Below are 13,337 nucleotides of genomic sequence, written 5' to 3'. Positions count from 1 at the left end.
CACTATTGATTTATCTATCCCCTAACGACATAGTTCCCAGCCTCATTCATCTCTTTCAAAGAAATGTATTCATGCATTGCTTAGAGAGTGCCATGACACACAGGTCCAAGATTTACCCTAATTTTTCATTCACTGACTCACTCATGTTTGTCTCTTATTGGGGGGGGGGAGGGGTGGGATGGATGGGGAGTTTGGAGGTAATAGATGCAAACTAGAACGTAAGAATGGATAAGCAGGGAGTTTCTGTCATGGCTCAGCGGTTAACAAACCCGACTAGCATCCATGAGGATGCGGGTTCGATCCCTGGCCTTGCTCCGTGGGGTAAGGATCCAGCACTGCCGTGAGCTGTGGTGTGGGTCACAGACGCAGCTCGGATCCCGCGTTGCTGTGGCTACAGTTCCAACTGGACCCCTAGCCTGGGAACCTCCATACGCTATGGGTATGGCCCTAAAACACACACACACACACAAAAGAATGGATACCCAATGAGGTCCTGCTGTACAGCACAGGGAACTATATCCATTCTCTCAGGATAGAACATGATGGAAGATGGAATGAGAAAAAGAATGCATGTACATGTGTGGCTGGGTCACTTTGCTGCACAGCAGAAATTGATACAAGGCTATAAATCAACTATACTTGAATTAAAAATTTTAAAATACAATAATAAAAAAAGAAATAGTCAAAAATAATTTGATCACTTGACTCACTTAAAAACCCGCCTGTCTCCAGAATTGAAATACCATTTCATGCACCTGCTGATAAAATGGATTTGTCCAACGTGGGATTTTTTTTTTTTCATCTAAAATGGTTTAATCATTCTCTTCATTTTATGGCACCTGCTTCTCACTGACCTATGTTCTACCTTCTTTTTAAAAATTGACCGAAATATGAACTCATTCATTCATTCACTGTTAGAAACACATCAAAACGAATGCAGGCCAAGAGTCTGGCCAAGAAGATAGACTAATACCCATCAACGAAGACAACATGACCACTGCTCACAGGAGTAACTTTTTAGACACCTTCTTGTTTTCTTAAATCATAGTCCATGAAAAGAACTGATTTGATCCTGCAGCCTATATTCTCAGGCCATGCTTGGCCATCTTTCAATTAGGCACATATTTAAATCATTTTTTTGTGTGTGTTTTTAGGGCCACACCCATGGCATATGGAATAGCTCAGGCTAGGGGTCCAATCAGAGCTACAGCCACACCACAGCAACGCAGGATCCAAGCCACGTCTGCAACCTATTTTTTGCAACAATTTTGTCTTTTTAGGGCCGCACCTGTGGGCGTATGGAAGTTCCCAGGCTAAGGGTCAAATCGCAACTAAAGCTGCCGGGCTACACCGCAGCCACAGCAATGCAGGATCTGAGCCACATCTGCGAACCACACCACAGCTCATGGCAATGCCGGATCCTTAACCTATTGAGCAAGGCCAGGGATCAAACCCATGACCTCACGGATACTAGTCGGATTCGTTGCCACTGAGCCACAAGGGGAACTCCCCTAGGAAATAGTGTATTTAATAGCGATCCTTGTTTCCTTGCAGACATGCCTCATTGGTCATCGTCCACTTACACGTCGTTATTCTTGCATTGCTTCCCCTGCAATACATTTCACAGTCATTAAGAACTAAAGCTCAACAAGTTTCCATCGTGGCTCAGTGGTTAATGAACCTGACTAGGAACCATGGGGTTTGCGGACTCGACCCCTGGCCTCACTCAGTGGGTCAAGGATCCAGTGTTGCCATGAGCTGTGGTGTAGGCCGGCAGCTGTAGCTCCAATTCGACCCCTAGCCTGGGAACCTTCATGTGCAGCTCTAAAAAAAAAAAAAAAAAAAAAAAGAGCTAAAGCTCAGGAACATCTGTGACTGTTTATTACTTCTGCTGTTTATTACTTTTGCTGCAAGCCCCTCTTCCCCAAAGGAAACAAATTTCTTTTTTCTAATGAATCTCAAAGTTATAGAGCTTAATCAAAATCTTTCATTGACACCTCTCAGAACACTCATCACTGGTCTATATAGAACATCTTTTTCTTCCTTTTTTAAGCATTGTTTATTCCTTCCTTTATCGATAGTGAATAATTATATAATCAATTTTTATACATCAAAAAGCCCAAAGAACAACACCCTCGAATATCACTAATAACTGTCTATCTGCCATTTTCCACGCTGCTAATAGACAAGAACATGTTTTGCAATGTATACATATATACACAATGCAATATATACATGTAAGTGTATCTCTGTGTGTGTGTGTGGTTTTGCACATATAAATTAGCATCCTTGCTTCACATCAGCTCCATTGGTCCATGCTCAGCCCTTTTCATTTAAAGATGATGCAGTGAACAACTACAGGGACCCTAATCTTACTCCGTAACTAAAACGTCAATGGTTTTGTCCATCTGCCTATGTGCTCCTCTTTCGGAAAATCGCTAGCTTAAATCTTTATCAGTGAAACATTACTTAAATGAATTGCAGTGCAAAAATAAAACCCAATGTGAAGCGGCCCTGAAAATGAGGGGAACACCTGCATCTTTTTTTAACACTTTATCGAAGGAGAGTTGATTTACAATGTCATGTTAATTTCTGCTGCACGAGCAAAGCGAGTCGGTTACACTCACGTATGTATTCTTTTTCATATTCTTTTCCATTATGATTTATCACAGGTATTGAATAGCGTTCCCTGCCTGCACCTTTTATTTATTGGACTTTAGGAGAACTAAATCAGAGTGATTATAAATCCCAATTCTGGTACCTATTGGTGTTCTTTGCTTTTACTACTTTGAAAAATTTAAGCCACACCCAGGAACCAATCTCCCAACTAAGAACATAAACTGTGTTCCTTACATCACTCTCTCCATCCTTAAACCACAGAGTTTGTAAAAGCCAAGATCCCTAGCACTAGGTAATGATTGAGGCACCTGCAGTATGTTCACTTGGTGAAAATGCAGACTTGCAAAAGAAAGAGCGAGCCTAGGTTGGATTTTCTTTAACAGAAATTAGTCTTGCAGTATTAGCCTAATTATAAACTTGGGTCATTTAATAATCTCACCACTGCCCAAGAATGGCACTCCTTATTTACCGGCTCATTTAATCTTTATTTTGAAAGAATACAGTGAATGCCAACATGAGAACAAAAACCCTTATCTATCATAAATATGTGTCTACAAACTCCCCATCCATAAATTTAACAGCTGGGTAATTGCTGTTAATGGCTCTCACTTGCGCAAAACTGGAGAAACGTACATCTTGGTTTTACAATATTCTCACCCGTTCACACCAGTGTCACGCTTTAGATGTCTAGGATCCATTGATTTATTTATGTGCATAATTAGGCATGAAACGAACGAATTATTTACCCATTTTTCTCAAGAATTGCTCCTTGTAAATTTCTATGTGTACTTTAGCCAAAGCGGAAGGAACCCAGGGTTCTCTTTAACTGGATGGCATCTGGGTACAGCAGGAATAATCATTGACTTTGGTTCAAAAGACATGTTCCTTACTGGCCCTTCCTGGGCCTTCTTTGGAGTAATTTATCTATATATAAAATGCATTCCTTCACTCTCTTTTTTCGTTTTTTTTTTAATTAAAATATAGTTGATTTACAGCATTGTGCCAATTTCTGCTGTACAGTATAGTGACCCGATCACACATATACATGCATTTTTTTTTCCTCACACTCTCTTCCATCATGTTCTATCCCAAGAGTTGGAATATAGTTTGCTGTGCTGTACAGTATGTCCTCACTGCTTATGCATACAACTCCACAACACAAAAACAAACAACCCAATCGAAACATGGGCAGAAGACCTAAATAGACATGTCTCCAAAGGAGACACACAGATGGCCAACAGGCACATGAAAAGATGCTCAACCTCACTAATTATTAGAGAAATGCAAATCAAAACTACAAGGAAGTACCAGGGTCTCTTTTCATTTGTTGCGTGCTTTCTTTCCCAATTTTATGGCCTCATCCATAGCATATGGAAGTTCCTGGGCCAGGAACTGAATCCAAGCCACAGCTGCAGCGTGGCTTGCAACGCCAAATCCTTCAGTCCCCTGCACTGGGCTGGGGATTGAACCCACACCTCCACAGCAACCCAAGCCACTGCCGTCAGACTCTTAACCCCCTGTGCCATGGCAGGACCTCCTAAAATGCATTCCCTCACTCTCTTATAACAATATATCAATATCAAGGAAAACCGAGATACTAGATTAGAGCAGTGAAGATCCTGCTTTATGCTCACGCCCCATGAAAACGACTAAATTCTCTTTTGATGTTTCTTAAAACCAAAACTCAGTGCATAGAGTTAGATTCATCACAACTCTGGTCGTATTCAACGCCGATCAAAATTCTCAACATTGGTTCATATTTGGCCCTCTCTCAATAAAATGGTTACTTAAGCAACTGTTTATGTAAACTTTCTTTTTGTCCTTTTCTAACTGAAACCACCAGCCAGGCAATGAGAGCAGCAAGCTGGATTCTTAGGGATCTCTTTCCATATTGGCCCTAGGAAAGGCTGCAGAGCTTTAATCTATTTACCTACAGACCCAGTGTTTCAAACAGGCACTGCAAATAACCTTTGTTTTATTACCTCATTTCCTAATTGGTCGACCGTGCCCCTCCCCATCTCCATCATTTGCAAATTATTTCTTTATCCTTTCATAAGTTCACTTCCCCAAAAGTTTACCCTACGCCTCTTTTTTTCCACAATGGACCACAGGTTTCAAGAAAGGAATTAATTACAATTTTGGATTCAGACCCAGTCACCACTCTAGGAGTCATCGTTTTTATTTATTTATCTTTTTTTTTTTTGTCTTTGGGGGGGGGGGGCACACGCGCAGCATATGGAAGTTTCCAGGCTAGGGGTCAAAGAGCTGCAGCGGCCAGTCTATACCACAGCCACAGCAATGAGGGACCCGGGCCACATCTGTGACCTACACCACAGCTCACAGTAACCCTGGATCCTTAACCCACTGAGCAAGGTCAGGGATCGAACTGGCATCCTCGTGGGTACCAGTCAGGTTCTTTGTTACCACTGTGCTGCAATGGGGACTCCTAGAAGTCATCACTGATCCAAGCTTTGCACTTTGTCCTCAACCCTGTATCCCTTTGCTTATTGATTCATTCACTACACCAATAATAACACAATCACCAGTAATAACACAATCATATAATTTCCAAAGTCTGGAACAGAAGATCCTTGAATGTTATCAGGATCGGTCGAGGTGCTCATTTCCCATAGAGCTAACATTAGATCTCTTTTTGCAACGACCCTCCCCGTAGACCGTGCACGCTCCCTGCCACCAAGGTCAGGGGAAAGATGTTGGCAATCAGCTGTCCTGTTAGCATAAAGGAGAAGAGCAAACACTTCTGAAAACGTGTGAAACCCCTTCCATCTTTCTGTAGGAGTCCTCCGCTGTCAGAATTGAATTAAACATCCTTGTCTGTGGCTCATCAGCTGTTCCCATCATCGGTAATGGCCATCATTCTTTCATTTTATCCTTTTATGAAGCTATGTTCTGAAATATTTCCATCAACTCCCAGGAACAAACTCTCCTCACCAGGAACAGAAGCTTTGAAGGTTACCCACCTTGGTATTTACGCTTCTTCAACACGGAAGCATCAGCCAAGCTCTTCTTCGTCAGATATGATTAAATTAGCCACGGTGTGTGAATTCTGAGGTAAAAGGAGGCTCGAAAAATAACACAAAACCGTAAATTGAGGGGTGTCGCGAGGATGCGACGTGTAGGCTTCTAGACTGGCCCTAACACTTGCTTCGTTTCCTCGGCCCAAGAATACCCCTCTTTAATGTAATTTTCATTTTCGGCAACAGAATGAGCACCACTGAATCCACTGCCTGACCCATAGGTCAGAACTTTTCCCTCTACGCAAGTAAAGTCAAATTTCTCTTCTAAGGAATCTCTCTGATGTAGGCTGGATGCCTTTTACTCCTTGTTTTGTGGTCCATGCTTTGACTGCTTTCTGCATCCACTCACGCACTCATTCATTCATTTAATGACTCATGGACTAAGTGCACCAGCTGCTCATTATGTAAAGAAAAAGGGGGAAATGCTAAAATGGGCAGCAACCCAGAAACAAAATACTATTATGTGCATCTGCCTATGTGCGCATATTATGCAAAATGGGAGAAGCCCAGGATTTTTTTAAGTATGGAAATCAACTGTGCAAAACAAGATAATCATTATTCTTATTTCATAATAAAGCTCCTCACTGGTGTGTGATTTGCATCTTCGAAGGAAAATACGAATCTATTCACTCGCTAATAACAATATATAATTATAATATGTCACTGTGGTAATTATAACTCACTGGACAAAAACTTTCCAATAATATTAACGTGATCATATACTCACAGCTAAACCATCTTAAGTCAATCATAACTCTTATTATGGGGCACATTCTCATCATTCGCCCATGATTGTTCTTTTTGTCTATTAGATAGTTAAGTAATTATTTGGGCAAACATTGTGCCCTTTGCTTAAAAATCACCAGCAAGCCCCCATCAATCCGTAACGACAACATTCAATCCTGGGCATGCTTGTCTATCTGCTTCCTGCTGCAAGAGGGATAAGCTTAATATATTTATTTTCCTAGACCTCAGTGCTTCGGAAATATTTGAAAACATACTCGCACCGTTGAATAATGTATGGCTTTCCTTATCTTCATTCATTCTTCCATGTCTTTCTTCACTCATGCATTATTTCATTTATTTTTTTAAAAAAATCCATACCCAAGGAACACGTAGCCCAAGAACAGGATCCTAAATATTCTCTTCTTTCTTTATGAAATGATTTTTTATTTTTTCCATTACAGTTGGTTGACAGCGTTCTGTCGATTTCTACTGTACAGCAAAGTGACCCAGTCACACATATACACACATTCTTTTTCTCACGTGATCCTCCATCCTGCTCCATCACAAGGGACTAGATAGAGTTCCCTGGGCTGTACAGCAGGATCTCATTGCTTGTCCACTCCAAATGCAATAGTGTGCATCTATTAAGCCCGGACTAAATATTCCCATCTTACGCCACAAGCATCTTCACCACAGAGGGAATATAACTAGATCTCTTCTTATCATGACCTCAGAGCTATCAAGTTTAATCAGAATACTTAATTCAGACACCCCAGAATACTCATCATTGATCCAGACTTGGCTTTTTTTTTTGTCTTCTTCACTCCTATCTTCCTTTCTAGATCACTTTTACATGCATAAATTATAATACAATCAATATCCATAAATCATAAACGCCAAGACCAAGATGAATGACTGTTACTAAGCTAAGTCTATCTGCACTTGGCCCACAGAACTAATACATTTAATGATTTTTTTCAATGCACCTCTGTATTGCAAGGATGGATTAATCAACAGCTGTGCTTTATATCAACATCATAATTTGTTTTCGGTTTTTGTTCTGTTTACTTTTATTTTTTTGCTTTCTAGGACCACAACCGTGGCACATGGAAGTTTCCAGGCTAGGGTTCGAATTGAAGCGACAGCTGCCGGCCTACACCACAGCCACAGCAACACAGGATACAAGCCGTGTCTGTGACCTACACCACAGCTCATGGCAACGCCCGGTCCTTAACCCACTGAGCAAGGCCAGGGATCAAACCTGCAACCTCATGGTTCCTAGTCAGATTCGCCAACCACTGAGCCATGACAGGAACTCCAAGAGAAAGGCTTTTAAATATTAGAAGTACACTTCTGACTCTTAGTTAATAGCCGACTAATTATTTTCATGAACATTTGTGGAACTGGATAGATTTCAAATCTAGTGTCATGGCACATTCTTACGAATAATCCTAGCTTTACCTTACTTTTATTTAACACGTTCTTTCACTTATTCATTTCATTTTCAATCAAATAATCTGATCCTCTACTTTTCTTAAAAAGGTATTATTTATAATAAACTATAAAATGCCTTATATAAATATTAAATATAAGGATTTGTAACAAACATATCCTATAAACATGAGCTATAATAAAATTACATGTCTATGAAATACTAAACCCTCCCACCGAACCCAGAACTGAAGCACCACGATTACCTGGCATATCTCCATGTACTTAATCCAAGCAGGGAGAAACTAGGTCCCATCTTGTTATATGGCCCCCAGGAGGGTGGGACAGGATTAGTCATTAATCTTCCTCCACCGCACATGCGCCATACTCTTCAGAGTCTGCCCTCTTTTACAGAATCATTTGAGATAAAAATCATCTTCATCCTATAACTTATAACAATAAATAATCACCTGAGAATCAACATACACTCCCACCGGCCCAGCATGCCCACCTGGACACTAAGTCGCACCTGCCTATGCGCTCCTGTGTATCTGGAGTTGCTACTGTGTTTCAAAGGGGGTAATAGCTTTGACCCATGATCACACTGGAACTCTGTGCTCAGTAAACATGTGACTAAGAATACTTGTTTCATGACACTCGCTTAAATCACTCGTGTGCGACCCTGGCTGTCTTCACTCCCTTACACACGTGTTCATTCATGTGCATCAATACACTCCATCCTCAGGACCCACAAAGACCCAACAACAGCTCCCCAACTGGCTTGAACTTCTCCTCTGAACTCTGTTCCCTTAGAGGGAAGAACAAAGTCTCCTTCTAATGGATCTCAGAGTTAGGGTTTAATCAAAGTTCTTGATTCATATACCCCAGAACTCTCATCATTGATCCAAGCTCAACATTCTCTTTCTCCGTGTATTTATTTATACATTGTTTAGGGATTGTTTGTACATTATTTATTGATTCTTTCATTCATGGCTTCACTGATGTTAAAAAAAAATTTAATTTCCATGAATCACAAAAACCCAAGAGCAAGATCTTTGAATATTGCAGAGAGCAGGTGACAACCATTTATTTCCCACAGAGCCAGCAAATGAGATCTCTGTTTAATTGGATCTCAGTGTTTCACATATAGATTAATCAATAACCTTGCTTCGTACATGGGCCATGTGTTTTACGACTGTCTGCTTGCTCATCTTTCATTGAATTTCTTTGTATTTTAAAAATAGTATAACGAACCTACCATTTACCCCCATAACTAGAACACTAAAGCACTGTCTCTCTTCCCGGGTGCTCCCTCCTCAATGAGTTATTGTTATCAACAGAGAAATACTCTTAAAATGCGGTGCAAAAATGAAACAGAATATTAAGCAACTGTGAAAATGAATGTAAAACCCTCCGATGGGGTTTGAATGGATCTCGGTTGCACTAAAAGGGATTAATCCTAATCGGTGGTTCATTTCACATGTTCATTAATGACCCACAGGAGGCATCCTTTGACTTTATGGTTGCAGTAGCCACTCGTTCCTTTGAAACAATCCCAGGGACCACATGAATTACCTGCCTCCAAACCAAGAACACAAAATCTGTTGCTTACGTGGGTCCCTTGGTTGTTTATCCACGGATACTGACAGCTGACATCTTCATCACTGAATCAATCAGATTGGCTATGTTGAATCTGTGGAGTAAAAAACAGATTTTAGAAAACTGAAGAGGGAGGGGAGATTTAGATGTTTTTGAGAGACCTCAGCCTCACTGTAACAGATTCATCATAAAACCCTGTTTCCATCACATTCCATTAGCCCAAGAACAGCCCTCTTTTTATTTAGTTTCTTCCATTACTAATGCATGTAATTCGGTGCCACATGCTAAATCTACATCCTAGTAGAATAGTGAAGAACCACGCCTGTTCCAGATTCGTTCTAGTGAACCCACCCACACAGGTGAGCATCGACATGACTCTCTCCTGGGTTAGAATGAGGTAGATCTGCATCATTGTCTCCTGATAAATTCTCACCAGTGATGCGTGCTTGACCCCACTTGGTGAATTTACTCACTTATTTGCTTAGTTTTTATTTATTCATTCATGGAATGACTTGCTCATATTTTCATGTTTAAGCAAGCGCAAAAGAATCTCAAATACTATCACAGGTAACTATCTCTATGTTCTTTACCCCACCTGGCCGGTGGCCAGGCCCTTTTTGTTTATATGGACATCAGAAGAGTACTCTTCTTCCCGTCATGGCTCCGTGGTTAACGAATCCAACTAGGAACCATGAGGTTGGGGGTTCGATCCCTGGCCTTGCTCAGTGGGTGAAGGATCCAACGTTGCCGTGAGCTGTGGTGTAGGCTGCAGACGCAACTCGGATCCCACGTGGCTGTGGTGTAGGCCAGGGGCTACAGCTCCAATTAGACCCCTAGCCTGGGAACCTCCATATGCCGAGGGAGGAGCCCTAGAAATGGCAAAAAGACAAAAAAAAAAAGGAGTACACTGAGATTAATAAACCATTTTTTAAATGTTTGCCATATTGTTTTTCAAATTTAATTTGACTGATTTACAATGTTGTGTTAGTTCCAGGTGTATAGCAAATCGAATCAGTCATATATATAAATACATCCACACTTTTGTCCCACAAAGGTTATCACATGCTACCGAGTAGACTGTCGGGTGCTCGACAGCAGGCTCTCGTTAATCATCTCTTTTATACAGTCGTGTGTTTATGTTATTCCCTCCCCCCAAGGCCTCCCTCCCCTCCAGTGGTTACCTGTGGACCATAAGAAATCATGTGTTTTGAAATCTGTGAATTTACTTCTGTTTTTTAAAATCAGTTCCTGTGTACTATTTTTGGTTAGATTCCATATATAACTGATGTCATATAGAAACCGTTTTAAATGAGATAATACCCTCGTTGGTCCACGTCTGCCCTCCTTTAAATAATCTCTTCCTGGAGTTCCCATTGTGGCTCAGTGGTAGCGAACCCGAGTAGTATCCATGAGGACGTGGGTTCAATCCCTGGCCTCGCTCAGGAGGTTAAGGATCCAGTGTTGCCATGAGCTGTGGTGTAGGTTGCAGACGCAGCTCAGACCCAGAGTTGCTGTGGCTGTGGTGTAGGCTGACAGCTGCAGCTCTGATTTGACCCCTAGCCTGGGACCCTCCATACGCCATGGCTGCAGCCCTAAAAAGCACATAAATAAATAAATAACCTCTTCCTTTATTCACTAACAGTAACATCACCAATATTAATGAACCTACGTACTCCAGGCAAGAGTCCTAAATAATATTAACATCTGCCCATAGGCTCAATACCCACAGAACAACTAGATGCATTTTTCAAAAATGATAGTGGCTGAAATGAACTGATTTAGTCATAATTCCCTCATATATTTCATCCTTAATATTGGCCCATGCTTGATCTTTAATTAGATAGTTCTGTGACCAATTATGATATTTCCTAAAAGAGTTAACAACAAGCAACCCCAAAACAACACTGACTTTTACATAAAGCTGTCCATATGTTTCTGATCAACATAGTAAAAGCATTGACCCTTCCCAAATTGGAACTCAGTTCCTTGAACTTGTTTTAAGAATAATCTGGGAGTTCCCGTTGTGGCTCAGTGGTTAACGAATCCGACTAGGAACCATGAGCTTGCGGGTTCGGTCTGTGACCTTGCTCAGTGGGTTAAGGATCCGGCGTTGCCGTGAGCTGTGGTGTAGGTTGCAGATGCGGCTCGGATCCCACGTTGCTGTGGCTCTGGCGTAGGCTGGTGGCTACAGCTCCGATTCGACCCCTAGCCTGGGAACCTCCATATGCCGCGGGAGCGGCCCCAGAAAAGGCAAAAAGACAAAAAAAAAAAAAAGAAGAAGAAGAAGAATCTGTACCTCATTCCATACTCTTCTTGGGGGTTATCTCCTGTTCTCTGTCTTCGTTCACTATGTATTTATTTACTCAGACCTGATTCACTGATAAAACAATTCATACCTAAGATCTATCAAAACCAAAAGCAAGATGCCTGTACTCCTAACTTCAGCTATAAGCTCAAGTCCCATCGTGGCGGGAAATTAGGTTTGTTTTTATAATGGACCTCAGAGTTAGAGGGTTTAAACAAAATCCTTGGTGCAGACACCTCAGACCTAGAGGTGGGAATTTTTCATTATTCATTTATCCATTGGCTTATTCCTTCATTCATTGATGGACTAACAATTACTTAATCAATATCCATTAATCATATCAAAGCAAGACTAAGAGCAAAAAATATTACTGACCTGTGATTTTTGTTCATTTCTCTCAGACCTAATAGAATCTTTCTACAGTGGACCTCGCTGGTGACACAAGGACCAGCCAATAGTCCTCATGCAACTCCACACTCCCCATCGCCATTCTTGGTCCTTTTTGAATCTTTCCTGAATTTATTCAAATTTTAAATATGTAAGAATCCAGGACTGTCTCATTTCCCTTCACTAATAACGTTCTGTCATTCCTTGTGTTTCACCTCTTAACAGATTGGAAACTTGAATCTTTATCCCTGGTGGAATACGTAAGTCAACAGTGGGGAAAAATACCATGAAATCATAAACAACTGTAAAATGAATGAAGCACCCTCTTTCGTCTTTTAATGGACCCCGCTTGTTCAAAGCTGGATCAAGCTGAAGTGTTGGGTCATGGCCCATTTCACCAGTGCTCACTCGGGACTCATTTTTAATTTATCTACTTGCATATCTATTGTTTAATTTGATTAGCCATGAATTGATTTAACTATATATCTATTTCTTAGAAGATAAGATAATTAACAAGAATAAATACATGCTCATACAACTCAGTATCATAAAAACAAGCAACCCAATCAAAAATACGCGGAAGAGGAGTTCCCGTCGTGGCACGGGGGAAACGAATCTGACTAGGAACCAGGAAGTTTGATTCCTGGCCTTGCTCAGTGGGTTAAGGATCTGGTGTTGCCATGAGCTGTGGTGCAGGGGGCAGACGTGGCTCGGATCGAGTGTTGCTGTGGCTCTGGCATAGACCAGCAGCTACAGCTCCAATTGGACTCCTAGCCTGGGAACCTCCATATGCTGTGGGTATGGCCCTAAAAGAGAAAAAGACAAAAAAAAAAATGGGCAGAAGATCTGAATGGACATTTTCCCAAAGAATACATATAGAGAGCCAAGAGATACATGCAAAGATGCTCATCATCCCGAACTATTAAAAAAATTCTAATCAGAACTGCAGTGAGAAATGACTTCACATCTGACATAATGGCAATCATCAAAAAGTCCTCAGGAAACAGTGTGGGAGAGGGTGTGGTGGCAAAGCAAATTGGTGCAGCCACTACGGAGGAAGATATGAAGACGCCTTAAAAACTAAAAAGAGAACCACCACACCATCCAGCAATTCCATCCCTGGGATGGATCAAAAAGCAAAACAGGAGTTCCCGTCGTGGCGCAGTGGTTAACGAATCCGACTAGGAACCACGAGCTTGCGGATACGGTCCCTGCCCTTGCTCAGTGGGTTA

The 13,337-nt window shown here is 41.3% G+C and overlaps 2 non-coding genes across 2 annotated transcripts; both read right to left on the bottom strand.

The window, feature by feature from the left end:
• Positions 1-7,106: 7,106 nt before the first annotated feature.
• On the bottom strand, positions 7,107-7,178 carry LOC125137021 (small nucleolar RNA SNORD113/SNORD114 family). Its single transcript, XR_007137334.1, has one exon. It is a non-coding gene; the product is annotated as a small nucleolar RNA SNORD113/SNORD114 family (small nucleolar RNA).
• A 1,473-nt stretch (positions 7,179-8,651) lies between these two features.
• Positions 8,652-8,721, bottom strand: LOC125137005 (small nucleolar RNA SNORD113/SNORD114 family). Its single transcript, XR_007137324.1, has one exon. It is a non-coding gene; the product is annotated as a small nucleolar RNA SNORD113/SNORD114 family (small nucleolar RNA).
• Between the last annotated feature and the right edge of the window lie 4,616 nt (positions 8,722-13,337).

This window comes from Phacochoerus africanus, chromosome 9 (genome assembly GCF_016906955.1).
Source record: "Phacochoerus africanus isolate WHEZ1 chromosome 9, ROS_Pafr_v1, whole genome shotgun sequence".
Classification (NCBI taxonomy): domain Eukaryota; kingdom Metazoa; phylum Chordata; class Mammalia; order Artiodactyla; family Suidae; genus Phacochoerus; species Phacochoerus africanus.
Note: the sequence above shows the minus strand (reverse complement) of the source record. Positions and strands in the feature narration are given on the sequence as shown.